Raw genomic sequence first — 27,387 nt, forward strand, 5'->3', positions numbered from 1 at the left:
TGAACAAAGCTTTGCCATGCAACTGCTTCCCCTGCCTCCTGTCTGTTTGCCTGTCAGAGAGAAGCTTTGAGACCAAATACCACCATGCTACTTATCTGTGAAAACAGGGAAGTAAACAGAAGGGCAGACCGTGCAGGATTAAAGCTACTTTACTCTTCTGTGCAGCTGTTTGTATCAGGTTACTCTTAACAGCATCCAGGCACCTTCCAATAGTCCCTTAAGAGACACGGGTAATGTCTGTTATCTACGGTTCACTCACTCCTCCATCCCATTTGATTATCCCATCAATATGTGGCAAGTTTCCCACTTTATACGTAGCCATGACCTTCGCCGTCTTTGGCACATTAATCAGCATTCAGCTTGCATTTTTCAATGGTACAAAGCTTTTTCTGTGGATAACAAAATCTAGCGATGGGCACTGCCCCCCACCTCACAGTCACTACTAGAACACACCAAAGTAATCAGTGGTGAGCTTTGGGGAGCGCTGGAGATTAGGCCATGGGAGTGATCCTTTGAAGAGCCTGAACACTACAGCTGACATCTACAATAACCATCGGGGAAATCCGGGGGTTCGTCTTCTCTGCAAGAGCAATGAACATTTCAGGCAACAAAGCAGTCAGAGGAGATAATTAAAGAAGACTTACTGAATAATTTATTTTGTGAGAATGGAGTTTAGTGTTTGGTGTTACTTATTTAAGGAAAATGTCAGCACTTCAATGGAAGAAGTTGTTTTCTGAAGATACAGAGACGTGAGAAACACTGAAATATTAAGAAGTGCATTAGAAAACAGTGATTACATTTTAGGATTGTTAAAAAAAAGGTAATGACAGCTCTGCTGTATTTTACAGCCATTCTGCCCAAGATAAATATTTGTTAGTACATTAGCCCGGCTTGCAACATTTTCTATAACATGTACAAACTTCAACAGGCTAATTGTAAAAGCAGACTTGATTTCTCTAGAAAGTTCCATTTTGGACTTGGCTATTGCTCTCCTACCATACAACAGGCATGGTTCTCAGCAAATATTTAGATTATATTTGACCAAGGCCAAATTGTCTGACAACATTATGGTCACCTCATAAACAGGGACACAGATAAGGCAGAGATGCTTAATGTTTTCTTTGTCTCTGTCTTCATCACTGATGACAAGCTAAGGGGGTCCAGTGTCCTGAGCTGGATGACCATGGCTGTGAGAATAATAAACTCCCAGTGAGCCCTGAACTCGGGCAGGATCTGCTGCTCCAGCTCAGGCCATGGTGTATGGGTGCAAACCAATAGGTGCGAGGGTTTGGAGCAGAGAGCAGTCCCCAGCAAAGTGTTTCTCCTCTCAGTTTAATTCCATTACAAGAGGCAGTGGGTGCTGGAGCAGTTCACATTTGCCCACTTTATCTAAAGAAGAGAGATCACTGCAAAATATATCAGAGAGATCAACCTCACCTAATTTCCCATGCCTACATTGTAGACACTACACCTAAGCTTTTTTTACGATTAGTCATTTAAGATTAGTATTTACATCTATGTAACCGTAGTCTTTGGGCAGAAATAATCCCTGTAAAAGTCTAAAATAATCTTTGAATCTGACTCTGGAAATTCCAGTGTCTGTGCACTGATGGAACAGAAATGCAAGCAACTATTTCCAACAGGAACCTCAATATGTGCCTGCAGCTAAGCATGACAAATGCCAGCCAGGATGTGATGGGGTTTATTAGCCAGCCTCACTAGGAACAGATTTAATGCTTACTGTAGCAGGAGGAAAGGAGACTATAGCCTTGTGCTGATATTTGTGCCAATTTGGATCTGTTTTTCACCCCCACCCCAGAAAAATCCTGAAAGATCTGACAAAGCAAATAGCAGAACACTAAGTTAGTAAAGGTGAGGCTGAAATTGAGAGGTTTTGGAGATGGAAGAAAGAATAATAAATTGTCACATTACTATCAAAATAGTCTCAGTTTGTCTCCAGCAGGCAGCAAAAAGTCAGCAGAAAAGGATGTCAGGAAAAGAGGCAGAGGGAGATGGGAAGAGCTCCCATCTTCAACTCCACCAGACACCATTTTCCTGATTAAAGAAGGCCTTCCTAGGCCATCAGGCAAAACACAGTCTTGGCTACATGAGCCCATGGCATTTCCCATGACACTGGGTAGGCAGAAACCCTCTTCCCAGTATCATGAGGTCAGGATCACAGGACCCTTTCAGTTCTTCACTGCTCCTTTAGGCAGAGGACCAGGATGGACCAGGGCTATACATCAGTTTTCAAAATGAGCTATCATACCTTTGAGGGAAAAGGAGATCACCTTTTACAGCACAACAGCTACAATAGGAATTTACATTAAATAATACTCTCAAGAATAATGACAGGAGGGGAAAGGTTAGTTCAAGATTATGAGCAGCAGATAAACACCTTTTGTCAGATGAGAAACTGATTTTCCCCCTGTATATCCATTAATATCATGCTAATAGGAAAGGAAATGTGATGCCATGGATTAAGGCATCTTCCCATCGTGTCTAATTACACATACCTAAAATGAAGCTTCCTAATTTGGTTTGGGTTTTTTTCTTTTTGCTTTTGTTTTGCTGGGAGAATTATTGCATGAATTATCATTGCTTTTCACTCTGAAAACAGAAACTTAGCCATTTCAATTGTAGGTGAGTATTAGAATAAAATCTGACAAAAGATGTGGTTCTTGTAAGGTACACTGACTCCTTTAGCTGAAGATTTTTTTTTTCTGGAAAATGTAGTCTGATAATAGTGTCTGTATTTATTGTGGAATAAACTCAGCAATGAATGGCATAAAATGAACAGAAGAGTGTAGTCACAAAGCAGTCAGTCACACATTTTACTCATTTGTACACTGTTTATCTTCTGGTATATGTCACAAGAAGTAATCATTTAAATAAACAACTTCTTTAGTAGGTAATAAAATGTTATTGAGTTTCCAGTCTCACAGCATGTGCTATGGCTATAAATCAGGTTATTCTAAACTTGAACTGATTTGCAGCACTGGGAGGCATTTTAGAAATGCCACAATTGAAAGGGAGGAGCTGGATTTTTGTTTCTCTGTAGTGTCTGTCTCTGCAGCAATCCCGAGAAGGCCATGGGTGTTTGGATACACGCCCATGCCTTTCCAGCTACATCAGCTGTTATAATTTGCAATGTTACCTCTCCTGCAAACATTGCCTAACTTTTATATTGCCCAATTTTTTAAATGTGTGCAAACCACTTTCAGCTGTCAGTTATGGTTATTGCTGGAAGTGCTGTGCTGTAAATTACCAAATGTGGCGCACTGGGAAAACCTGCCAAGAGGTGATACAAAAATTACTTTGATCAACACTGGCATCCCAGATGCAGAAGAACAAAGCAACAAAAAGAGCATCTCTTATTGTACTGATCTCTCTGGTTTTGGGGTGCATTTGGTCCATCGCTCCAATTAGAGATGATTGCCTACAACTGGCCCCTCTACCCTCTGCTTCTGGGCTCTTTGAGGAAGAAAAAGTAGAAGCCGGCACCCCTTTTTACTGATCTCTCTACTACAGTCTTCTCTTTTGAAGAAGATGATGGCACCCATGAGGAAGACAGGGGTGTTCCTGATCATGAATGACTAAGCTGGCCAGTGACTTCCTTTGTTGAATCTCTCTGTCTTCAGCTCATATCCTCTACCACACAGAGTGTGTGCTGTCCCAGGAATGTGAGGAGGACTGGATGCCTTGGGAAAGGGATTTCACAGCACTCAGGAGGCGTGAAACCTTCCTGACAGCTCAGTGGATGCATCAGGGTGATTAATGTTGCATGCTGCCACCTGAGAACATCTGCAGAGAGACAGGAAGATGCCTCACCTGTCCCCTTCAGACAAATACCACATAGAAAAGGAAGAGGTTAGTGTCTTCTGGACAATTCTTTTATGCAAGGGGCTGTCCCACACCAATCCTATAAAGACCTCCTCTAGAAAGAGTTTTGCATTAAAAACTGTGTATTAATTTCCCTCTTACTCTAGCTCACAGCATGCCTGAGAATCCTATATAGCAGCAAGAGACCCAAGCAAGGAGAACACAGCAGCAGGTCAGAGTAAAGTCAGGCAATGCAGTTACACAAAAATCTAACCCCTCAGATTTTCACTGGGTAAATGATAATGAAACTTCTGTTCATCTCCTCATATTTTCTGCTCCTTATATTTCAAATGAGGCAGGGTTACTCAGTATTTTATCAAATCCCAATTCTTTCTATGCAACAAACAAGGAATTTTAAAACTGTTTCAAAATAGCACTGGACACTCACCAAAACATAAGGATTCCAAAGTTTGGCATGAGACCATACAGTCTACTTTTAACAACACTTGAAACAAGTGAGAAATACTGCTTGGAAGCTGTTAACACACAGCTAAACTGTCATGTCTGCACAGTGCTCAGGAGAGCACTGTTTAGGAAATCATGGTTTGGAGGCACCTACGCTGAGCTGGCCCTGTGCAAACACACTCAGTCCAGTGTACCTGGGGTAAGATCTCTTAGAGGGCCTCAGCACAGATTTTTCCATTAGTCTCTCAAGAAAGAGGACTGGATCACCCCTGCTATGAACACAGGCTGAGAGAGCTGGACTTGTTCAGTCTGGGGCAGAGAAGGTTCTGGGGACACCCTACAACATCCTTTCAGTACCTAAAGGGGGTCTATAAGAAAGAGGAGCTTTTTACAAGGACCTGTGTTGATAGGACAAGAGGGAACAGATTTAAACTGAAAGCCATTATACATGATGGGGCTCTGGTCTCCTGGAGATGGCTGAACACCTGCCTGCCCATGGGGAGCAGTGAATTAATTCCTTGTTCCCAGCTTTTACTCTTCCAATTCTCTCCCTGATCCCACTGGTGGGAGAGTGAGTGAGTGGCTGTCTGTAGTTAAACACCACAGCACTCCAAGTGCTTACAAGCTGACAGTGTTCTGCTTTCTACATTATTTCTACAACTTGGTCAAGTTCAACAACAACAACTGCATCAGAGGCTTCTTGTAAATTCAAGGCTGCTCCAGGAACAGAAACACCAGAGATTATGGAGCAAAAGACACGATTTCAGAAAGAAAGAAGAATGTACCAGGCAAAGAAGACAAGTGAGGGAATGACATGTGGCAGATGTTGGCCATGTGGCTCACTCTCAGGTACACCAGAGATGCCAGTAGAAGGTCTACAGTAAAACTGCCAGTTCTATTAGCTCTTTATTAATATTAGCTCTATTAACCTAGATGAATCCCCAGTATTCTCTTGGGAGGTCATCAATCTTTGGAAACTGTGCAGAGGCTGGAAAGAGGAGATATCAACACCAGACAAATAAGACTCATTGCCTTGAAGACTATGAGCACTGGTCTGGGGACCTGTAAAAGCTTTATCATAATCTCTGGGGAAATCCCTGTCTTAATCATGATTTAGACTAAAGCTTTATTACCTGGGAAATTGCTTCTCCCTCTCAGACCAAGATTTTTTTCTTAATGCCTTTTTACTGCTGTGTTGCTGACACAGGAACTTGGGTTTGGTTTTTTTAATTCCCATTTCATGTTATAATCCTTCTTTACAATTGTATTATTATTATTACTTATCTATGTCATTATTGTTAAAGTAGAAAATGAAAAACTTTATTAAGAAAATTACAGTAATTAAACTTGTACATGAAATGGAAAACTTTTAACAATTCACTGCACTTCCATATGCAATCTGTTGCCACAGTTTATATGAGCAGAGAATGACAACAGGCATCTAACTTTCCTGGAAACACTAGCCATGAACTATAAGCTGCTGAAAGTTTTCAGAGACCAGAAAGGGGAAGGCTATCTTTTCTTATACCTCACATGCATTTCTTGAAATTGAGGCTCAACTCTATCAGGGCCAGACTGTAACTTTTTTTTTAGTCTAAGCAAAGTCTCATTCTTCAGGCAGTCCCATTACATTTATTTATGGAGTAATGTCTTGTTGAATGCACCATTGGCTGGATCTGACTCTGCACAGATAAATAAGTTGCCCCATACAGCCTCAAATGTCACCGTCACACAATGGAAAACATCCCAGGTTAGAGAGATGTACTATGACCAACACGTCGAGAACTTTTACTCCCCTTTGGCTGATTGATTGAATAATTATACCCATGAAATGGGATGATTTACACAATTCCATTGCCTCTTGGCTAGAATAAGATTTTGCTAGTCAGATGGTCCTGAAGGATGTCTGCTTGTGGAATAAATCTGATGTAATTTGATACACAGCATGACACACAATCAAGATGAAATGATCCTCAGATAATTCTTCCATGTGCAATCATTTCAGGAAGACAATTTTAATAATGATATTTTCTTTTTTATTAGGTTCTTTGGACTATTTTTTCCGATAATGAACAATTACATCAGGAGAAGAAGTTATTGTCAAGTTAATATTTTATTAATTCTTTACCTGGGGCCAGTATCCTAAAGCAGAGGAGACAGCTCTCACTGAAATACTAAATACTGAAGGCCTTTTCCAGTCCAGGCTTCCACAGTGCCTCCTTACTTTTACAAATGTCAATCTCCCACTTTTAACAGTCCCAGCTTGGTTATGCCAGTGTTTTACTTGTTTGTTTCTCCCTTTTTCTCCCTCAATCATTCTCCTCCATTTTTGCTTCCCTCTCAAAAAACAATAGTAAAGGGAAATCTTAGGATTGGCAAGCATGAATATAAACATATAACAGCATTTTAAAAACATGTGGGTCTTTCCAGTCTCAGTCAAAGCATCATGCCTGCTCAACAATAGGGATGATCCATGTCCAGGACTGAGCTGATGAGCTATGAGTGGAACATATTCCAGCCTGATCAATCAAATGTTCCACTTCCCCAGCAGTGATTAGGATGAAACAGTACTGAGAAAAAGCCCAGTCCCTGTGTCGCTTAAAAAAAAAGGGACAGGTTTTTGCTTCATGTCTAGACTTTTTTCTGAAGGAAAGGCACATTGATGTCATTGTTGCCAAGAGTAAAAACTTCCACGTGACATTCAGAAACTGGTTCCGGAACAATTTAATTTCATCTTTTACGGCATGCTTCTCCCAGAAAAGCTCTTCATGGAGGTGGGATTAGCGATTAAGAGATGTGGAGGGTGGAACACATATGTCTGTGAAAACTGGAATTAATGTGATTATGCTAAGCAGAATGTATTCTGGGCATCAGTGGTTTGCAAAGATTTAAGGAAATGTGCCCCAAGCATAGACTATCTTCTCTGGAAAATAAAGCATGATATTCAGAGAAGGCTGGGATAAAGAGGTATTTTATGGGCAAGCAGAGGAAAATCAACTGTCACTTTATATAAAACACCTTCCCTCTGTTCTTCTCTTTTAATCTCCACCATAATAAAACAATTATAAGAAATTTATGATTCTGAAGAATTGTTAGTCCATATTTTTCCTCATTGGAAAAAAAAAGAAAGCAAACAAAAAAAAATACATAACACAAGCAGATAATAATTTGGTCAATGCATAAGTATATTGGGCATTAATATTATCAGTTACTACTCATTCTAATACTCCACTATCAGGTCTAGTTCTGTGAAGAGACTGTTCCTTAGGGGATACAAGAAATCCCAAAATATTTTTCCATGTCCATGAAATGTCACTGTTTTGATGTTACAATTCGACAGGTTTCATGAAGCATGAACTTAGCCAGAAGGGCAAACAGTCTGCGGTGCCAATAATTCTGACTGCTTCAGAAAATACCTTCACCCAGACCAGTGCACAAGGTTTTCCCAGTGAGGCAAGTCATGTCTTTTTTATTATTACACACATGATCACAACTGGCTTTTGCTTATGCCTGTTGCTTACCTTGTTCTCAACCACTCCACAAGTCCTGCAAACATAACTTACATCCTATACAGCGACACATTACTGCATTTTAGTGCTGTAGCATGGTGGTCTGTTGTGACACATCAGCGGAGCAAAAAGTAGGACAGGTCATTTGCAAGGTAACATGGCTTTTAAGAAACCAGACTGTTGAAATTTTTTCACTTCATGGTGCCTCTAAATGCCATAGTTACCTTTAATGGCTTATACAAGCAATCCCTCTCACAGTGCTCCAAGGCATTTCTGCACAGTGGAGACAACTCCAAGCACAAAGCAAATCTTCAGTGATTCATAATGTTTTGTCTTCAGAAAACAGACAAGAATATCTCTTCACCTTGGCCACAGGATGACCAAGCACACACATGGACAAACTCTATCTACTGGTTTGGTTTTAAAGCCAGAGTCAAAGCAACTACAAGAGACAAGATATTCCCAAATGATAGAAATTTGCAGCTAGGTAACTCTAACAGCAAACAGCTGTACGGATGTGAGTGTGCTTATTTGTGTTGTTTTATTCCGCTACAGAATTTATAGCATTCAAAACTGTGTTCCAGACATATTTGGTTCTGGGAAGAATATACCCACCCTTTCTGTGCACAGCAACACTTGTAGAACTATTGCTCAGTAATGCATAAATTTCACATGCAAAATCCCACACATGCAACAGCAGAAATAACCTACACTGTCTGCACTGGCAAGAGGTTGTCTTCAGAAAAAGAAAACAACTTACCCAAGCACTTGTACACAAAGTGTAGAAGACAGCTACAAGGTGTTTGTTAAGACAGTGTGCTTACTAGTTCCTAGTTATTCTGAGTTGCTTATTCAAAACTTGTTTAACCAAAAATATTTGTCATTCTTTTTTATAATAAGAATTACAAATATGGATGTCTACGGGAGATGTGGTACAACAGAGAATTCAGAATATTTTCTTTATTGAGAAGATAAAATTAGGCAATTAGACCAAACTACACTAGAACAACTGAAAAGCTGAGTAATTTTCATAACACAATTGATTCTTACCACATGGTGCCATTTAAGGGATTAGAACAACTCACCAGGGTAATATCAAACTTGATTAGAAGCCAAGGGACCTGATTGTTATCTCCATTAAGCCAGACAAAACAAATTGACACCAGCAACTCTCAATTTTCACCAGTGTAACTAAAAGGAAAGTCAAGCACCTTATCTTTCACTTGGGTAAGTCATTTTCATATCTTTGAGTGATTAATAGTGATTGTTTCATCCCCCTTGAACATATCAAAGACAGTGTTTCTGGTATTTTCACAGCTAGGTGTGCTGATATCACGTGGGTCTGAGCGCCTTCATATAAAGAACAACTCACACAGCAAACAAAAGGAGTATCTTATGTAAACTTGGAGGAAACCTTTAACATGCTCAACATGCCAAGACCCTTGCCCCTCCACAAGTAAACATATAAACATATAAATGGGATGAAATTTTCCAGATACTGAGGTACACAGAGGAGGAAGTAAGATCTGGGAAGCTTTTCAAGATCTCCCAAGATAGGTGTCACAAATCACAGTCAACAGATACTGTAGGGCTGGATTCATCTGAACTCAGACACCTACACTGCAGGTAAATATGCACAAGGTTGTTGGCTAAACTACCTCTGTCCACAGTGGTTAAAACAGTAACTTAGAAACAGAAGGATTTATCTCAGATAAAAACTGTCATATATACAAATGTGTCACCAAAATTATTTCTCCTCTTGGGATGGAAGGGAGGGACTTCAACCAGAAACCTCAGAATTGTATTTAAACTTGAAAACAGAAGGAGCCAGCATCAATTGAAATATAGATGAGGTATAATATGCATTAAGGATGAGGTAATCTGGGGTTATTCACCTCTGCTGGTGAGCTGCTGCAAAGAACCCTTGCAGAGCAGATGTTCCCTGCAGAAATAATGAGTGTCCATAAAAAAACAAATAGCATGTCATTACTTGTCAGCCTGTCTTCCAGTTTTGTTTGCTCACCACTAATATACCTGCCAGCCTACCTTCTCCATTTTCTATAACCTTATTTTCCTTTTTATTCTAGTTTATTTTTATCATCTACTGAGTATCACAAATGAAAGGTAGGTAACAAATTTATTTACCTATATGAATACACCCTTACAATTTCAAACATTGATAGATTATTTGGTTAAAAGACAAACTTTCATGAAAAACTTTGTCTAAATTTATACTCTGTAAGAGTAATACAAATGTTTATACAATTTTAATTATATTTCCATCAAGGCTTTCTCTAAACAAATAAACATCTACAATTCATCTATAATTCAACCTTGGAGAGGTTGAATACCACTTGAAAGGATGACTGTAAACGAAACTAAAACTGTTTAGCCAATTTTCCTTCTCTCTGCTGAGTGAATCCCCAGAAGGAAAACCACCTGCACACAAAATCCAGAATGATTCAGTTTTTCCAATGAGAAGCTCTATGGGAAGTAGCTCTGCTGTTCCAGGCAGTTTGAAGCCAGCAGCATCCAAGGGCCCAGCTGAGGAAAGTCCCAGGGCCTTCCCTGGAAGCAGAGAAGCTGGCACACTGAACACCCTTCCCAAAGAGGGACTGAAAGCAACAAGCTGTGCCCTCCATTGCACAAGCAAAACCTCCAGCTTTGGTCCTGCACTGAGCACAGGCCTGGCCCTTTTGGCTGCTGAAGCCAAATTTCTCTGCAGTAGGTGACATGTCCAGGGGGAATCCTTCTAAGGAATAATAATGGTAAAAGGGTAAGTATTTCGGTCATCAGCCTATGGAAAATGGACCAGAGACATCCGTGTAACACTTTCATTAGTGCCTTTGTCCTTGCCCTTGTCCTCGCCCTTGTCCTCCAAGCTTATGGCTTGGCAGAGGGGGTTGGTGTCTTGCATGTAATTTTTGTCCTTCTTGAATAAAATATGCCCAATATATGAGTGCAACAAAGAAAAAAAAAGAAGAAAGAAAATCACATTTCAATCAAGATATTAGCAGCTAAAAAAGCTATTACAGCAACTGGAAGCCATGAAGATTTTATCTGCTCTGACCATGCTCTGTCCTTCCACTTCTGCTGCTGATTAGACATCAGAGGCACCATCTTCACAGAATAACAGAATGGAATCCCTCAGGAAGTCATATTGCTTCTCCCGTAGGAACAGACAGAAATTTTCTCCAGAACCATGACTCCCCACTGGTTAATTACATCTCACTAGTGAGGCACAACAGCAGAACTTTTAACTTCTTTTATCATATTTCTCTTGGCCAAACTGCCTGTGAACCATGCCCCAAAAATCAGCAGCACCAGAAAGCAGGAGGAATGGACACCTAGGTGATCCTGGACTCAATGAGCCATCCCAACCAAATTTCCACATATGCTATGATACCAAGCAGGAAATCTCCATGCTGGCAAGTTCAGGAGCAAAACTACCTATTTTCTCAGCTGGCTTTCATTTCTGATGCCACAGTGATGATTGCACTTGGTACAGCAGTGGCACTTCTGCTGTCACATGCTGCTGTTGCTAGCACAGCAACCCACAATCAGTGTGAGGCTAGAAAAATCTCCTGAGCTGTGCAGTTCAACAAAACAGCAGGTCCTTTGGATACCATCTATACCTGTAAGTGAACAATTTCAGTAATGGCTTTGTCAGTCCTTCCTGGAAGCACTACTAATGGGCCACAAATAACAAAATGAAGTTCAGCTGCTAAAAGAAGAACACAACAATCTGTTGAAGGAAGGGAAGGGAAATTATTGTCATAAAACATTTGTATGGCCTTGTGAATTCTGCACTGCACTGTACAGAACAGAGATCATACCTTGTCCTGCCCTAAACTTCTTGCTGTTGCTAAGACAACTCCACCAATGTAAAAGAAGCCATGCAGACTCCAGTGGCGAGACCTCCAAAGGGGATGGATTGGCTACTAGGCTTTGCTAGAAGACAGAAAGTGTGTTGGTGCAAAGGGCAGGATGGCTGTGGTGGCTCTGGAAGACTGTCTGACACAGGAACTCAACCAAGTGCAAAGACAATGGGGAAACAGTGGGAATATCCCAACAAATAGCAGGGGCTCCTTGTTCCCACTGTGTTCCTGACTGAGTCAGGCTCTAGAGAACATCACTGGAGCTCCTAGGAGCACCAGCAGGAATTCCAACAGCAACTTCTCCTACCCAGACCAACAATCTCTTCTCATTTCTGCCTGGTGTATTCCAGCAGCAATGTACCTGCCCAGGCTGGGACTTACTGAGCCTTTAGGGAAAGCTTTTCCTTCCAGCACTAGAGATCACAAAGTAGTTCATAGTATCAGTTCATGAAAGCTCTGTGGAAAGCCCTTTGCAGGAACAAAATCCAATGCCATGAAAGGATCCACAATCTGTCTCTCTCCATCAGTTTATTGTAGATGTTTCATACCACATTTGCATAGGGGCTCTCCTTTACTGGATGCTGACCATCTTTTACAGAATATTACTTGGATTATCTATCTGAAAGTCAAAATGTGGATCCTACAGTGTATCACAGGAAATTTCATCAGTGAACTTAATAACTTAATGTTTTCTGGAGGAAAATATCACTATCCTTGAGGGAAGCACACAGAAGTGCATACTTGACAAAGCTCATCTAGACTGCCTTAGGATGCTTCAGTGCTTAACATAGCACTGCTGACTGGCCTTCCTATACCAAATTTATGATTTTAGGTATAGAAGAAAAAGCAGATTTAAGATTGGCAAGCAGAACACATCACAAGAAGGCAAACCTCTATAACTTATCCTCTCAGGCATTCATGGCCTAAAGCAATGAATTGCAAGTTCTAAGGGAGTGAAATCTGACAGCTTGTTTACATTGTGAGGTTCATATCCATCCACATCTTTGCATAGATAAAAAAAATACTCTGTCTCTTAAAAGAACTCTTCCCAACAAGGAAATACAAATCAAGCAATTGTCTCTTCTGTACCAGCCCTTTGAAGGACATTTAGGAAAGGTTTTCATTTCACTTCCAGAGATCTCTGTTGATGCATCTTTGTGGGAAGAGACTTCCAGCAGCACATACATTCTTAGGTTCTACCACTGGGGGCTTGGTCACGTTCACAGAGGTGACTGGTAGGTACTTGCTTGTGTTACACCATCTCCATCACAGTGCTACTCATTCCTCCTAGGAATTTCTCTTATTTTACTACAGCATGTCTAACACAGCATCAAAAACATGTGCACTAATACCAGGATTGGGACATGACAGACACATGTCTAATTGGTATGTTCTAGGGTTTAAGACTTCCTATTCTTCCCTCTGCTCACATATTTCACACGGCTCAATTAAATGGCAGAATGAGACACTGCCAAATGTTTCTTTCTCACTGAAAAAGAGACAGCTATTTAAAGAATGTTGTTACACTAGCCACATTTCATCACAAAAAATGAATACCTATAATTACAATATCTATGATTATACAATGTCAAACACAGGAAAAATAGGCACTTCAACATTTTGAGGAAAAAATAACCTGTATTATCCACATTCAGGCTAAAAATTCTGGATCTTGTCCCAGCCTCAGAAATAAAATATACCCAGCAGTAATTGAAAAACAAATGAATTTGATTATAATCTTACCTTACTCTAGCTTTTGCATTCCTCAGCTATGCGGCAAACAGATGGAAAAATCCCATTACATGCAACAGGAGACAGATTTTTAAGGTATCTCTGCAAATATCAGTTATCTTTACACTTATATATTTCTGGCCTTGGAGCTTGAGCCCTATTGCATTACATCTGTGAAATATTTGGCCATTCATTCATAATACATTTTGACAGTGCCAACGGAGCTGCTGATCAAAAATACTGCTGGGCTTGTGGGTTTGCCTTCACATTCAGATGGTGGCAGCCCTGGCTTCCTTTTCACCTGATGTCATTTGTGAGGGTTTGAAAGTTTGTCCATGAGGAGCTGAGCAGCTGGAGGCAGTGGTGGGGACACACACCTGGAGTGAGCCAGAGCCTGGTGGAAGGCTATATGCAATGCCAAAAATCCCCTCCAACACCTGAGAGGGTGCAGAGGCCATCCCTAGCTCACAGCAGCTCCCTAACACCAGACTTGGGCAGATACATCCCTCCTGTAACAAGCCAGGCAGAAATGAGAAGGCGTAATTGGTGTAAGGAAGAGATGTTGCTGCTGAACCTCCTGATGAGGGAGCACCCAGTAATGTTCTTCAGGGCATGAGTCAGCCAAGAAAACAGTGGCGTTTCTGGGAACCAGGAGCCCCCTATTACTTGTTGGGATTTTCACACTATTTTCTCCAGATCGTGCTCCGTCTTCTTGTAGCTTGTGGGGCTGTGGTTACCCTTGATGGGCAGATGTGGAACACAGGGTGTGAGAGAACTGTGCTATCATTTGCCCTCAGCTAGAAACCACAGGTTTCCCTCTCACTGCATGACATGAAACTCTGTCAATTGACTCTTTCTCCATAAGTTACCAAGATGCCTTTATATTACTTGTATATAGCCCTATTGATTTTTTTCAGTACTTAAATGCTCTAAGAAAATCAATGTTTCAGCAAATAGAGTGGAGCAGAAGTATCACAGAATCCCATTTGCCATTCCAGCATCAGAGATCATGGTTAAATTAAAGGAAATAATTTGTACGATGTGGGATGATGGATTTAGAGAAAAACTGCAGAAGACACAGAAAATGGGTGAGTGGAGAGACATGAAATTAAAAACAAAATAGAAAAAGATACACTGAAGATAAAGATAGCAGCTGTGGATATAACTTGGTTAATTTTAGCACTCCAAAACTTAGTTGTCTAGTCCAAGATAGTCCTTTTAGCTCTCTGCATGTAGTGAATAGAGAGCAGGAGCCATCTCCACAGAGGATTCAGCCTAAGGCAGGACAATGCATCACACATTTCTTCACCTATCCCAAAGTCTACACTCAGAGGGGATGTGTAACTTTTGTGTTTTAACAGCACTGGAGTTGATAAAGATCATGCATCATTTTGAGTGTTGTACCTATTTAATAGAAGGCCCTCTAACCCAACATTTTTTTTGTTTTGAAGATAAGAATCATTTGGTTTTCTTGGAAAAATCTGACATTTCTTTGTGTCAGAGGAAAGATTTCCTTATAATTGCTTATCAGCAGGTCCTGGTCTGAATATTCAAATAATTTATGAGCACAAAACCTGTTTATTTGTTGTATTTTATTAATAATGGACCAAACTTATCACTAGTACGATCTCATGTATTGCCATTCACTTCTAGGTTGCTACATATGCTTACACAGCAGGGAATTAGGCCAGATACAGTCAAATGCTTCATTACTAATCAGGTCAGACAATAAATCAGATCTTCTGTTTGCAAAGTACTGCAATTTGTGTCTAATGACTGGAAGAATTGGTATATAAAGTAATTATCAAAACTGGAGAGCAATTATCTCCTAGATGTGCAAAACCTCATCTGAAATTTGAACTTCAAAAGAGAATAAAGGATGGCAAGTGTAAAGGCTTCCTGCCTCCTACGTCCTTCTCACACATACCAGGAGTTTTGGCACATTTTATACACGAGGACATTCCATTGCCCCAAGACCCTGAACATTTCTGACACCTACCAACCACTCTGAATTTCCTCAGTGACTTTGCCAACTTTTAGTACACAACCAGTTTGCTAAGTTACCATCCTTTCTGCATTGCTCATAACACTTGTTGTCAAAAAGATAAGAAACATGATCCCATCTACAGCTTCTAATTAATACACAAATGTTCTAAATAATTTGCCCAAAGTGTCAGCCACAAAGTAGGACAAACCTTTCCTGCCAAGTTTAAAACAAATCTAATTAATTGTCTCCCCTCTGCATTTTAAATGATGAGTCTACTGCACATATCTGCAGGTGACCTATTATTTCCCACAAAATAATCACAGCCCAAAGGAAGTCCCCAAAGACAAAGCACACATGGGATGTCTAGTCCAGCTCTTTCAGAATTAGAACAAACAGCCCACAGTGAGATTTTCTGACTATGAAATAGGTGAGCTTTCACAATTTTACCCAAGTTTGTTTCCCTTACATTCTCAGAAATCCCTTATTGACTGCTGAGATACAGCACACGAACTTCCAGAAAGATGAGCCTTCCCTCATGGGAAGTTAGGTGTAGGATCAGAAGTGAGTTTATAACAGAGCCCTAGTTTCAATTTCAATACAACTGTTTGTTTCTTGTGAAATGACTAATATTAATCACCTAAAGCCATTGGCTGAAGCGGGGTAAGAAATTTTAAAAATACTTAAAGTTTAAAAATACTTTATTTTACAATCTCTTCTTTAGTGTGTACATCTGACAAAGAGCAGAAGACACAGAAAGCTTGTTGAAAAATATGGATTACTGCCCTACCAGTGCAAGTCCAAAATCAAAGCATGGGCTGTCCATAAACTGGGTATCATATGCTCCTTTACAGTTATAAGGCAGAGTAATTTCTGGAGGTACCCATTAGATTACACAGAATCGAGCTGCTGTCTGCAAGGCACACCTTGCACACCTCCTGTATTACTTACTATTTGGTTTCTACTGAAGATGCTCCTTGGGGAAGACTCTTGCTCTGCTCATCAGAAGCCTTCAAAAGATATCAAAACGGGGGAAAAAATCATTCTAGGTCAATAGGAAAGTTCTTTGAATTATAGAATAACTATTAAAATGCCAGTATAGTTTTTTCACACAAGCACCAGTCTAGATTACATTTGAACTATCTTTTCTATTGATTTCTATTTTCAAGCATAGATTTTCTATTTATTTCATTGCCTGAGTTGCAGCTTGCACTTCAGCACAAGCTTTGGGCCAATGCAGTGCTGGAAGAACTGAACACCCTGCGAGCAGTTTTCAGATGTGAATGCAGTGCTTCTGTGGCAGGATGAAGTTCTGGGCTTTAAAAGTCAGAGAAAATGAAATTTTCAGCAAGAGGATGAGTAACTCCAAAACACCACAGGTTGCAATCTTTAAGACAGTGACCTCTTGACAGCTTAAGTGCTGTGTGCCATAGAGGGCAGAAGTAAATAACACTTTTTAATTTCTCAGAATTGTTTTGATGGGGGAATTACATATGCTTTGGGAATTCTCATGGCCATGAAAATTTTGTATAACCACTCTTAGGACAGTATGGAGAAAAAGCAATATTAGATTAAATACTCATAAAATATTCTAAGAGCATAATAAATAAAGTAACATTTACACTGCTATTTATTTCGTATACTTTTCTTTACTCATTTGTTTAGAGCACAAGTAGTGATGAAAATTGACTATTTCTTCAAAAGAGCATTCTGAAAACTTAACAAATGAAAAGTTATATTTTAGTATGCAGTTAGATATTTTCTCTCTTTGCTTTATCTTACTCTTTGCTGTTAGATTTCTTTACAACATACTTCTCCTGAATCTTGCTAAATAAATATTCATCCTCAAGACAGGGGGGAGAGGAGGCATGTATTTGATTGATATCCCAGAAGAATGAGATTTTGGCTGTGAAAATGTGATTAGACTGATCTCTCCCCATCCAGGAAAAAAAACACATTTATAAATCAAAGTTACTTTATAATTTGGTTACAGGTATTCAATGGAAAAACAATCCTCATTGTCAGTTATATATTTCCATTTATATTTAAAAAAATATTGATTCTGAGAGATGAGGAGGGTATCTCTGTGCTTCATTATTTCAGGTGACACATGAAAAATTATGTTTTTCCATGGACTTTCATAGAGTCTCTTTCAGAAAAGACTCTTCCTTCAGCACTCAGCTGTTAATCCAGTTTTTTTACTGGAAGAAATGCTATAGCAGAAGATGAAAAAAGTGTCTGTGAGCATGTTAATCACAGAGTGATTGATGTTGCCATTACAAGGAAAGGTTAGGCAACATCCTCAGCAGTTTTCACCACTATTTACAATACAGTGCCAGTCATCCAAACTAAGGACTGATCAACGCACAGACTTCAAATTAATTCAATAAGAGTCCTCTGAATGTAATGGCAAGTCTGATAGCATTCATCTATTTTTATTTCCCCTCCCTCTTCCAGCACATTGCTGATGTCTGAAGACATCTGAAATTTATGAGACTTTAGAAAGAGATTGAGTCATTAGAGATTGTCCAAATGAGGGCAGTGAAGATGGTGGAGGGTCTGGAGGGGAAACCATATGAGGAGCTGCTGAGGTCACTTGGTCTGCTCAGCCTGGAGGAGACTGAGGGGAGACTCATTGCAGTCCAAAGCTTCCTCAAGAGGGGAAGAGAGAGGGGAGGCGCTGATGTCTTCTCTGTAGGGCCAGTGACAGGACCGGAGGGAATGACCTGAGGTTCTGTTAGAGGAGGTGTAGGTTGGATATTAGAAATAGGTTCTTCACCCAGAGGGTGGTTGGGCACCAGCACAGGCTCCCCAGGGAAGCAGTCACAGCACCAGCCCGACAGAGCTCAAGAAGTTCTTGAACAACACTCTCAGGTCCATGGTGTCACTCTTGGGGATGGTCCTGTGCAGGGCCAGGAACTGGACTCGATGATCCTTGTGGGTCCCATCAAACTTGACATATTCTGTGATTCATGGTCAGACTACCAAAGACAACTTCTTGCTCTGACTACACACATCCTTTCTCATAATGCAATCAGCCACTACAAAACCCACCTAAGAAAGGAGACAAAAAGGCAGTAGCCAAAATAACAAAACAGGAAAAAATTTAAAATATCACCTCTACAATTTCTTCTGTGAAATAGTTCACAGAATTCTTGCCTGCTGCATTGTTAACATGACTTCATGGATTTTTACTGGAAAATATGTGAATTCTGGAATGTGGAACACTACTAATGGAAGCACTATTGTGATATGAATTGAAAAAGACAACATTTTTAGAACTTCTCTGAATGCACTTATCTTCATAAATTATTTTAAAGTAAATATATCTATTGGATCAAAGAGCAAGCAACTACTTCTACATACTACACTTTCTTTAATAATTGGTTTGATTTCCATATATCTTTTTTATTGTCAGCTGTAAAAAAAAAATCACACCTGAATAGTAAGAAAAGAAACAATTAAAGAAATTATCATTCTAATAAAATTATCTTCTTTTAAGTCCAGGATTGCATAGTTTATTTCCTTTATGCTAATTTATTCAATAATTAGAAGGTTACCAGTATTTTAGTTCCTTTAAGTGATTTAACTGATATAACTAAGCACTGCTGCTTTTTATTAGACAGTATAACAAAACTCTTCTGCAGCAATGTAGATCTTAAAAATACCTGGGCAGATGTTCCTTTCCATCTCCATTACTGATTTTATTAACATCAGTGTAATTGCTCTGAAGCAAAAACCAATGACCAGAGTTTTATTACTGTTACATTTCTTTCCAGTATTAAACACATAACTTGGTAGTTAGCTGAAGATAAACCTCCTAGTTCTCTAGTCCATCTTTTCCAGGTTAATCCAACCATTTTCTTGAATAATACTTCTAAAACTAAACCAGCCAAGTTGCTACCTGACAAGTTATCTTTTGTGGTCATTTAAATTACCATAACTGAGTACTACTGTGGTCTGAAAATGCTTTCCTTTCCTTAGCTCTTCAAAGCTGTTGTGAGAAACAAACAGTTTCTCTTTTTGTTGTGTTTCCACAAACAAACACTAACAGAATTACCAATGTACTGCTTCACTAAAAGCTTACTGGAATTGCAAGCTCATTAGGTGTTTTTCACTTGTAGTCTCAACCCAGCCAATCATTGCACAATTACTCAGTGTACATATTGCAGTGGTGTCTGAAGTGGGTCACGGTCATGTCAAGCATTCAGAGATCATGTAGGGTGAAAAGCACAGAGCCAGTTGCAGTTCATCTCCCTTTCACTTTATCATGGACAATGAGTCAACAATACAGCAATGAATTGCAAAGAAAGAGCTGCCAAATACTCTCATATATGAGATATTTAAAACTAAAATAAACAGAAAGGGAATCAGGTACATTCTCAGCAACCATATGCAACAACACACTCAATTCAGCTACTTAATTTGGGTGACCAGAAGGATGCTGTTTAAGTCATAATACAGCTCTCATGTACTATGAAGTTTAAATGTTATCAGACCACATCTCTATATTTAGCAGGTACCCTAACTTTAGCAGGTTTCCTGCTATCACTCTTTGAGCAGATCCCAACGAGTTTCCCTTTCTTCCAGTCATGCGACCAACACACAGTGTTAATGCCTCCACTCTCTTCTGAGACAGAAGCTGACATTTGCAAACCTTTCTGCCTTCTGGGTGGCTACCTGTGAGCAGACTTGGTTGTATCCAGCAGTATGTTCCCTTGCAACAATGCAGGGCAGCCTTGCAAAATGAAAGGATTTACACAAGAATGTGGGGGGGAAAGAGATAAAGTAAAGCTTTCATGCGCATCCATGGCTGCGCGTCCAAGTGCTCCCAAGTCTGGGGCCTCCTGGGTAGCTTTTCTTCCTAGCTGACAGCCTCCTCTTCGATTTTAACTCTGATCCAGGGGTTCACCATCCTATTCCTGGCACCATAAGGAAATGCCAGTCACTAATATTCCATTAAATCTTCAAAGAAATTCTCTTCACAGTTCCCCACAATTCATCCGTTTCAGGCCAGAAACACTTACTATCCTTTACTTTTCACCTTCTCCATTTAACAGAACTTAACTCCTCTGTCCACTCAATCACAGTGCAGAGAGAATAGAAAAAATGTCTCCCAAACACATCTAGCAAAAGTAAACCCCATATTCTGCACCAGTTCATAGGAATCTTTCCTGAGGAAAGACCTTATTTGATTTTGCATTGTAGATTATTATGTCCTACCTATAAAGTTTAAAGCAAAGAAACACTGCCAACTCTTTTTTTTTTTTTTCATATTTACTGCTATGCACTATCCATTAAGGCAGAAAAACTGCTCCACTTACCTTTTGCAGCAGGCCATACAAATCCCTTTATCAGACAAAATATGATAGGCCACTTTGGCTTTCCGGTTCTCACTACTCCGCACAATAAATCCCACAACATACTGCAGCCCTAAAAACCCTTTCACAATTCTGTTTTTCATGCATGAGGTGTAAGAATCACACAGAGAGAGGCCAAAGACATGCTTCTGCATAGGGGCCTCCTCATTTGTATGCAGCAGACCAGATTCCCACCAGTTTGTACCTAAATGTCAGTCCTAATATGTAGTTATCACAGGAAGATAGCCAAGGTGATTTATCTTAATCATGAAGGCAAAATATTACTATGTTTCATGAGCAAAAAGACACATTTCGACCCACTTCTTTTGAAATAACTGAAACTATAAACATATATAATTTTTCAGCTGCTCTTTCATTTCAACAAGATATGTGTTGCTGCTAAGGGCACCAGCACTTGAGAAAAAGGTTCTGTGGATACAGTCTCCTAGGAAAGCAGAATTTTTAGAAGTGCAATTTCTTGTTTGCTGTCAATCAGGAAATGTCCATAGATGGTTCATAATATCCTTTTGAAACTGAGGGTTGCAAATTATGCTTATGAGCGCTGTTAGACACAACTTCTAGATCTCAAATTTTAACTGAACAAGGGGCCAAACTAAGTCATAAAATTAATTTATTTTGCCACATCCTCATAAATAATTATCTGGTCATTACCTTACCAAAATTTTGAGGTCAGTGGGAAGAAATCTCTTTGTTCTCTGTACTGACCCCCTTCCTGGAGCCAAGAGACATGGAAACACACCTCAAGAAAATATATCTCCAACTATTAACTCAACCATTGTCTTCAAAACCCAAAGTATGTTAATAAAAACTGCAAATAAAAAATATATATTAAAAGGCCTCCCTACCAACTACTAAAATTGGGAATAATTAGGAACTTTGAATAACATTATACAGTCTCACAGGAGCTGCAGATCAATGCAGTAACATAGGTCCAAAATCCCAAAGTGAATTTTAAAGGAAGATCATAGTTTGTCTGATAGCAAGGGGCTTCAAATCCTCCATCTCCTTCAAGAGTGTGGCTCCCAGCAAGGAGGAAAACTTTCCCAAGTGAAGACAGCTTGGCTGAATTTACCAGAGAGCTGCTGTGTCCTCACACAAACTTAGTAACAACAGAACCAGCAACCAGCACTTCTTGTCTCTCATCACCATGACTCATCTGCCCATTTCCCCGCCTAGAGCCAAAATTGCCTTATTTGAGCCAATCAAAGTGATCAAAGGATTGTTTGGGCTGGAAAAGATCTTTAATATCATGGAGTCCTACCATTAACCCAGTTTTGCCAAATCCATCACTAAACCATGTCACTAAATACCACTTTACACATCATTTAAATACCTCCAGGGATGGTGACTCCACCACTTCCCAAGGTTGTCTGTTCCAATGCCTGACCATCCTTTACGGGAAGCAACCTGAGACCATTTCCTCTTGTCCTGTCACTTGTTACCTGGGAGAAGAGACCGACCTGGCTACAAGTCTCATCTGTTGTAGAGAGTGATAAGATCCCACCCTCAGCCTCCTTTTCTCCAGGCTAAACACCCCCAACTCCCTCAGCTGCTCCTCTTCAGACTTGAGCTCCAGACCCTTCCCCAACTCCATTGCCTTTCTCTGGGGATGCTCCAATCATTTTGTTCTTATGGAGCATAAGCAATGCTACTGTAAGCAATTCACTGTATGTAGAAAGGTTGCCATCAATGCTCAGACTTTGGAATAGGTCTTGGTTACAGCAATGCATTGCTCACATCTTCATTTTACCTTTATAAAAACAGCTCAACTGGGAACAAAGGCAATTCCCTTGAATCCAGTCCATAAGCTGTCCCCTTTGCCACTGCTTTTTGTTGACCAGCCATTCTGATTTTTATTGCAATCTTACAAAAAAGCATTTGCATGGATTTTTTCATACTTTTAACAGTAGTTCATTCATTTAAATCCATGGTAAAAGAAATCAGTGCTCCAGACTCCCAAAGCCCACCATGATTCGCATGAAAAGTATGTCTGCCTATTTCACTAGTATTTCCTAAGAATAGTTACTATCTGCCAATTTACACACAAATCCATCACCAACAGGGAGGTCATATGCCAACAGCCTGTTTCTCTCCTGTCTTTAATTTAGATTTATAATAGTATTTTTTTCACAGATAAATACAAGTTGGCAAAATACTGGTCATACTGCAAGGAGTTTCATTTTCCTTAGGGGAAAGTAGATGCCAAATTGTGATAGAATGCCAGGAGGCCATAAAAACAGAATTATAAGTCCACAGATATTCCATGGTAAGTTGACTAAATAATTTTTTTTTCCCCTGCCAGGGGGATTATAGCTGAATTGCTGCATCTGCAAAATCCAAAGTCCTTTGCTGCTACAAAATTATTTTCTACTTGGGTCCAAGGTTTATGGTAGTTGGCTTCCCACTCACAGAAATTCATACATTATTTACAAATCTTTGAGTTTAAGTCTGTTATGAATACATTAACTGTTTTCTTACCTTCAGAACTCATTAGCAACAGGAGCAAGTCTTCTAATGCTATTTTCCACTATATACCCCTGCATATGCTGAACCTGCTTAGCCACTCAAAAGTGGTGTGTTTCCAATGTTAGCCTTATTTTAAACAGTGAATTTAAAAAACAAATTGATGATAGGGAAAAAACAAAATCTTTAAAAATACCTCCAAAGCATGTTGAACCAGTGGGTAGATATCCACCCATTGGTCCTCATGAACTCGGCCTAGATGCAGGGATTTATTGTCCAAACACTGCAGAGTTTTTAGCCTTGCTTCTACAGAAATGGAGAATTACAAAATCACATTGTATGGCATTTGTCAATCCTTCCTTCCTTAGCCACCCTTGAACCTCTTGGCCAGTTTTAAGCAACTTTGACAGCTGGATTCAGGGAAGAAAGAGCTCTCAGAGGCAGAAGTCATGTGAAAATTAGAGGCTGGGTAGGTACAGAAGACAGAGAGGAGTATTTTGCCCACCCTGGGAGGCAACAGTCTGTTGTCTGTCCCCACACACCTAACTCACATCAGCCACAGCCTGAGCTGATGTTTACCCACCAGGCTGGGAAAACAGAGAAAACATGGCATGCTGCAGGAGCTGAGAGGGATTAGGATGGAGGACACAAACCCATCTTCTCACACTGAGGCTGCTTGGTTCTTCGTAACTCTTTTCATGGACAACATCAGTAAGTAGAAAACTTACGTTTTAATTTGTAAGGCAGACATGTATATAATTATGAAATAGTGTATTCTGCCATGCTGGTTATATGAAATAGGCAGAATCTGGTCATATGGGGCCAAATAGTATAAACTGGAGTCATTCCACCAAATTCAGTGGAAAAATGGCACTCTGCCCTGGAAAGGATCACAGACCTCGTGGAAACCAAGGAACACTGGTGAGAAGTGAGACCAAGATGGGATGGGGGCCTCCTTTCCCTGCAGATCCCAGCAGCACAGCACCATGGCTTGCTCGAGAGCAGGCAGGATACTCTCCCTTCCTGGGCTCAGCAGCAACCCATTCAAATCCCTCATCAGAGAAAGAGGTCACTGCCATGTTATATTGGAGTAATTTAGACCAGAACTGTATGGGAATCCTTAATTGCTGTACTTCGGCTCTGCCTTTGTGTTTTGCTATGGACTGCACAGATAGGCAAGCTTTTATAATTGTAACCACATTTTACATAGATATAGACATATATACATTTCTCCTCAATGGTAAATTCAGTCTTATGTACTGAGAAAGAAGAGTGCAGTGATCTGCTTTTAGCTGGTTAAGCAGTCTGAAGCGATCCAAGAAAGAGAAATCAAGAAAAATAGAACATTATTTCACTCTTCAATCAGTTTGCCTAGTTACAAGGCTCTTGCCAAACAAAAACGTAATATCTCTGCTAAAATTAGGATATTAGTTCTAATTACCAGGCACACAAAAATCTTTAAATTCTGAAGCTAAACTGATAATGTTGCTATGGAAATAAGCTTAATTACTACAGACCAGCTAACAAACTTCTCAATGCTGCTATCTTTACAAGCTACCTCCGCTCCTGAAAATTTGTGCTTTTTTCCTCCCCCAAATGGGACTAAATATCTCTAGTGTTACCAGTAATTAAATTCAGACATTCCATGTCTGAGGCTATTCTGAGAATTGCTTCACAGAGGCTAAGGCAAGAGAAACACAAAGCGCAGTGCTTCAGTGTAACCATTCCAAACAGTCAAAACCACATTTTTATCAATGTACTAATTCAAACACACCAGGCAATGCAAATTCCCCCTGTACATAACAATGAATGCATGCATGCTCGTCCCACACTTTTTTTCCCCTCCCTCACACAGGAGGAAAATTTATGAGAAGGAGAGCCAGGCAGCAGAGGCTTTTCCTGCACTCCCCAGACTTTGGTTACCAATTACTCCTTATGAATACGTAACTGTGGAGACACACGTGCATATGGATATACGCACGTGAATGTATGCACTCAAGAAAAAGATCATTCATGAGCAGACTCTGGCATTTTGCTTTCCCACAGCAGGAAGCCCCACGCTGGAGCTCAGGGATGGGCAGCTGGCAGGGAAAGGCAGCAGGGCTCCAGTGTGACCATGACTCCACATGTTGGACACTGCAGGGTGAGGGCCCCAGAGGGGAAAAGCTGGGGATGGAGCGGGCAGAAGACAGGCAGGAGACCCTGGTCCAACCCAAGAACTGCCCACATCCAGGGGCTGAGACAGAGCTGGCCCTGCGGGTCTTGCAAACCCCAATAACAAGAAGAACTCTACTCTCTGCCCCTCTCTGAAGGGACTTTGATTCCCTGGGTGTGCCTATTCATCCTGCTGGACAAACAGCCATGCCTAAGCCCAGCTGGGGCAGTGACACGTGATGAACATGACCCACTGGCTACCAGCCCACAGGCTGCAAAATGCAGATAGTCCAAGTGAACTCCACAAACACTCAGTGGCTGAGAATCCTTCCTTTCCAGCATCTGGAGGTAGGCTGCAAATTTTCACTGATAGAAAAAGAACTCAAATTTATCAGATAAATTATACGCTATACATCATGAATAATTTAAGCAGTCTTAATAAACAGCTGAAACCAGAAAACCCACAAGGAGAACATTTTACATTAACCCTTAACATTAACATTAACCCTTGTTGGGTTAACAATATGAACATTAACCCTTGTTGGTGGCCTGCAATACAAACTAGCTTACATCCAATCTGACAAAAGTCCACTCTGCTGACTTTAGTTTAATTACTCCTGATTTCTACCAGTCTGAAAGCAAAATAATTTGTTTAACTTCCCAAAGGATAAAACTAGTGCTCAGTTCAGAAATGTTAGCTTTTTAAAAGATTCTTCATTCATATTATTTTCCAAAGATCTTCTTAAATCTATTTAAAATCAATGCATGCTTGCCAAATTGCACACAGTAATAATTCAGAGATAATTGGTCTCAGAATAACTTTACCAAAAATTGAAGCAAAAAATGCCTCTAAAATTCTGACACTCTGAAACCGCATTTAGACCACAGAAAACGTTTTCTAATTGGTTCAGAGTTGAGGAAACACATTTGCTAGTTACTACATATTTTTTCCTTGGTGAAACCATGGAAGGTACATCAGCCCAGAGGAATGAACCAATTATCTGGTCTGACCTCTGTATATGAGGAGTTATTAAATTTCATTCATTAGCTCCCTAATTGAGCCATAGAAGTAGTGACTTACTTCCAGTTGGAGTTTCAATGGTATCAGCTTTCAACTATTAGTCCTTTACAGTCCTCTCTTCACCACTCTTTTACTGTCACTATCCTTTTATGGCTGAGTTTATATATGACATCAAGCCACCTCTCAGGCTTTCTTTGAGGTCTTCAGTGTCTGTAACTGTGTTTCCTTATTTCCATGGTTTCTTTCTGCACCTTCAGTTTTGATGTTCTTTTTAAAACAAGGACATAAATTCTTCAAAGAAAGACAAAAAACATCTATTTTTTTCATCCCTGTAGTTTTTACACCCGGTGACTAAAATAAGCATTTGGCTATAACCTCACTGGAATGCTTCAGCTTTTCCCCAAATACTTAAAGAGAGCAAAAGTAGCATCCCATAGAACTTGTTTCTGTAGCCAGGTGGATTGCTTCAGGCTAACTGGCTGCATTAAACATAAGCAATTCCTCTTCCTCTAGCTTAGGCTTCCTAAAGGATACTCAATGTCTGTCTGATGCAGAGGATAAGCTCTGCTGGAGACAATGTTGAGTATCCCATACAGACATGTGATCTGTATGATAGGAAACAGACTCTGAAAATACATCTGCAGAGTTTAACTTCTTATTATTTTTAGAAGCACGACTGTTGACATCAGTGCAAAAAGCAAGTGCTGCTTAAAGAGTCCAGCAGTGTCAGCAGCCACCTGCACTGAGGTGCTTCTCAGCACCAAATCCCCTCATTGGGTCCAGAGAAGCAGCATGCACTCCATGTGAAAGGAAGAAACACAGCTGATGTGCTCTTCATTACTTCAGCTGCGGCTCCTGGAGCAAGTCCTCAGGTCACACACAGCACCCTGCACTGCCTAGGCTGCTGCCTAAGAAGAGATGACCAGGAGGAAGATGGATGGTGCACCAGCACATCAAATGTCAGAAGCAGCAGAAGGCA

General features: G+C 40.2%; 1 protein-coding gene across 4 annotated transcripts in view; it reads right to left on the reverse strand.

The window, feature by feature from the left end:
• Window positions 1-27,387, reverse strand: part of MTUS2 (microtubule associated scaffold protein 2) — a 263,855-nt gene that overhangs the window by 187,351 nt on the left and 49,117 nt on the right. The window contains exon 2 of one of the 4 annotated variants that reach the window (XM_071433980.1): window positions 16,341-16,399. The exons of the other annotated variants lie outside the window; for them this stretch is intronic. The gene's annotated coding sequence lies outside the window, so the exon portion shown is untranslated. The remainder of the gene's footprint in view (window positions 1-16,340; window positions 16,400-27,387) is intronic. 4 annotated transcript variants of the gene reach the window in all.

The sequence above is a fragment of the Agelaius tricolor genome, unplaced genomic scaffold (assembly GCF_023055355.1).
Source record: "Agelaius tricolor isolate 1412-34295 unplaced genomic scaffold, bAgeTri1.0.p SCAF_9, whole genome shotgun sequence".
NCBI lineage: Eukaryota > Metazoa > Chordata > Aves > Passeriformes > Icteridae > Agelaius > Agelaius tricolor.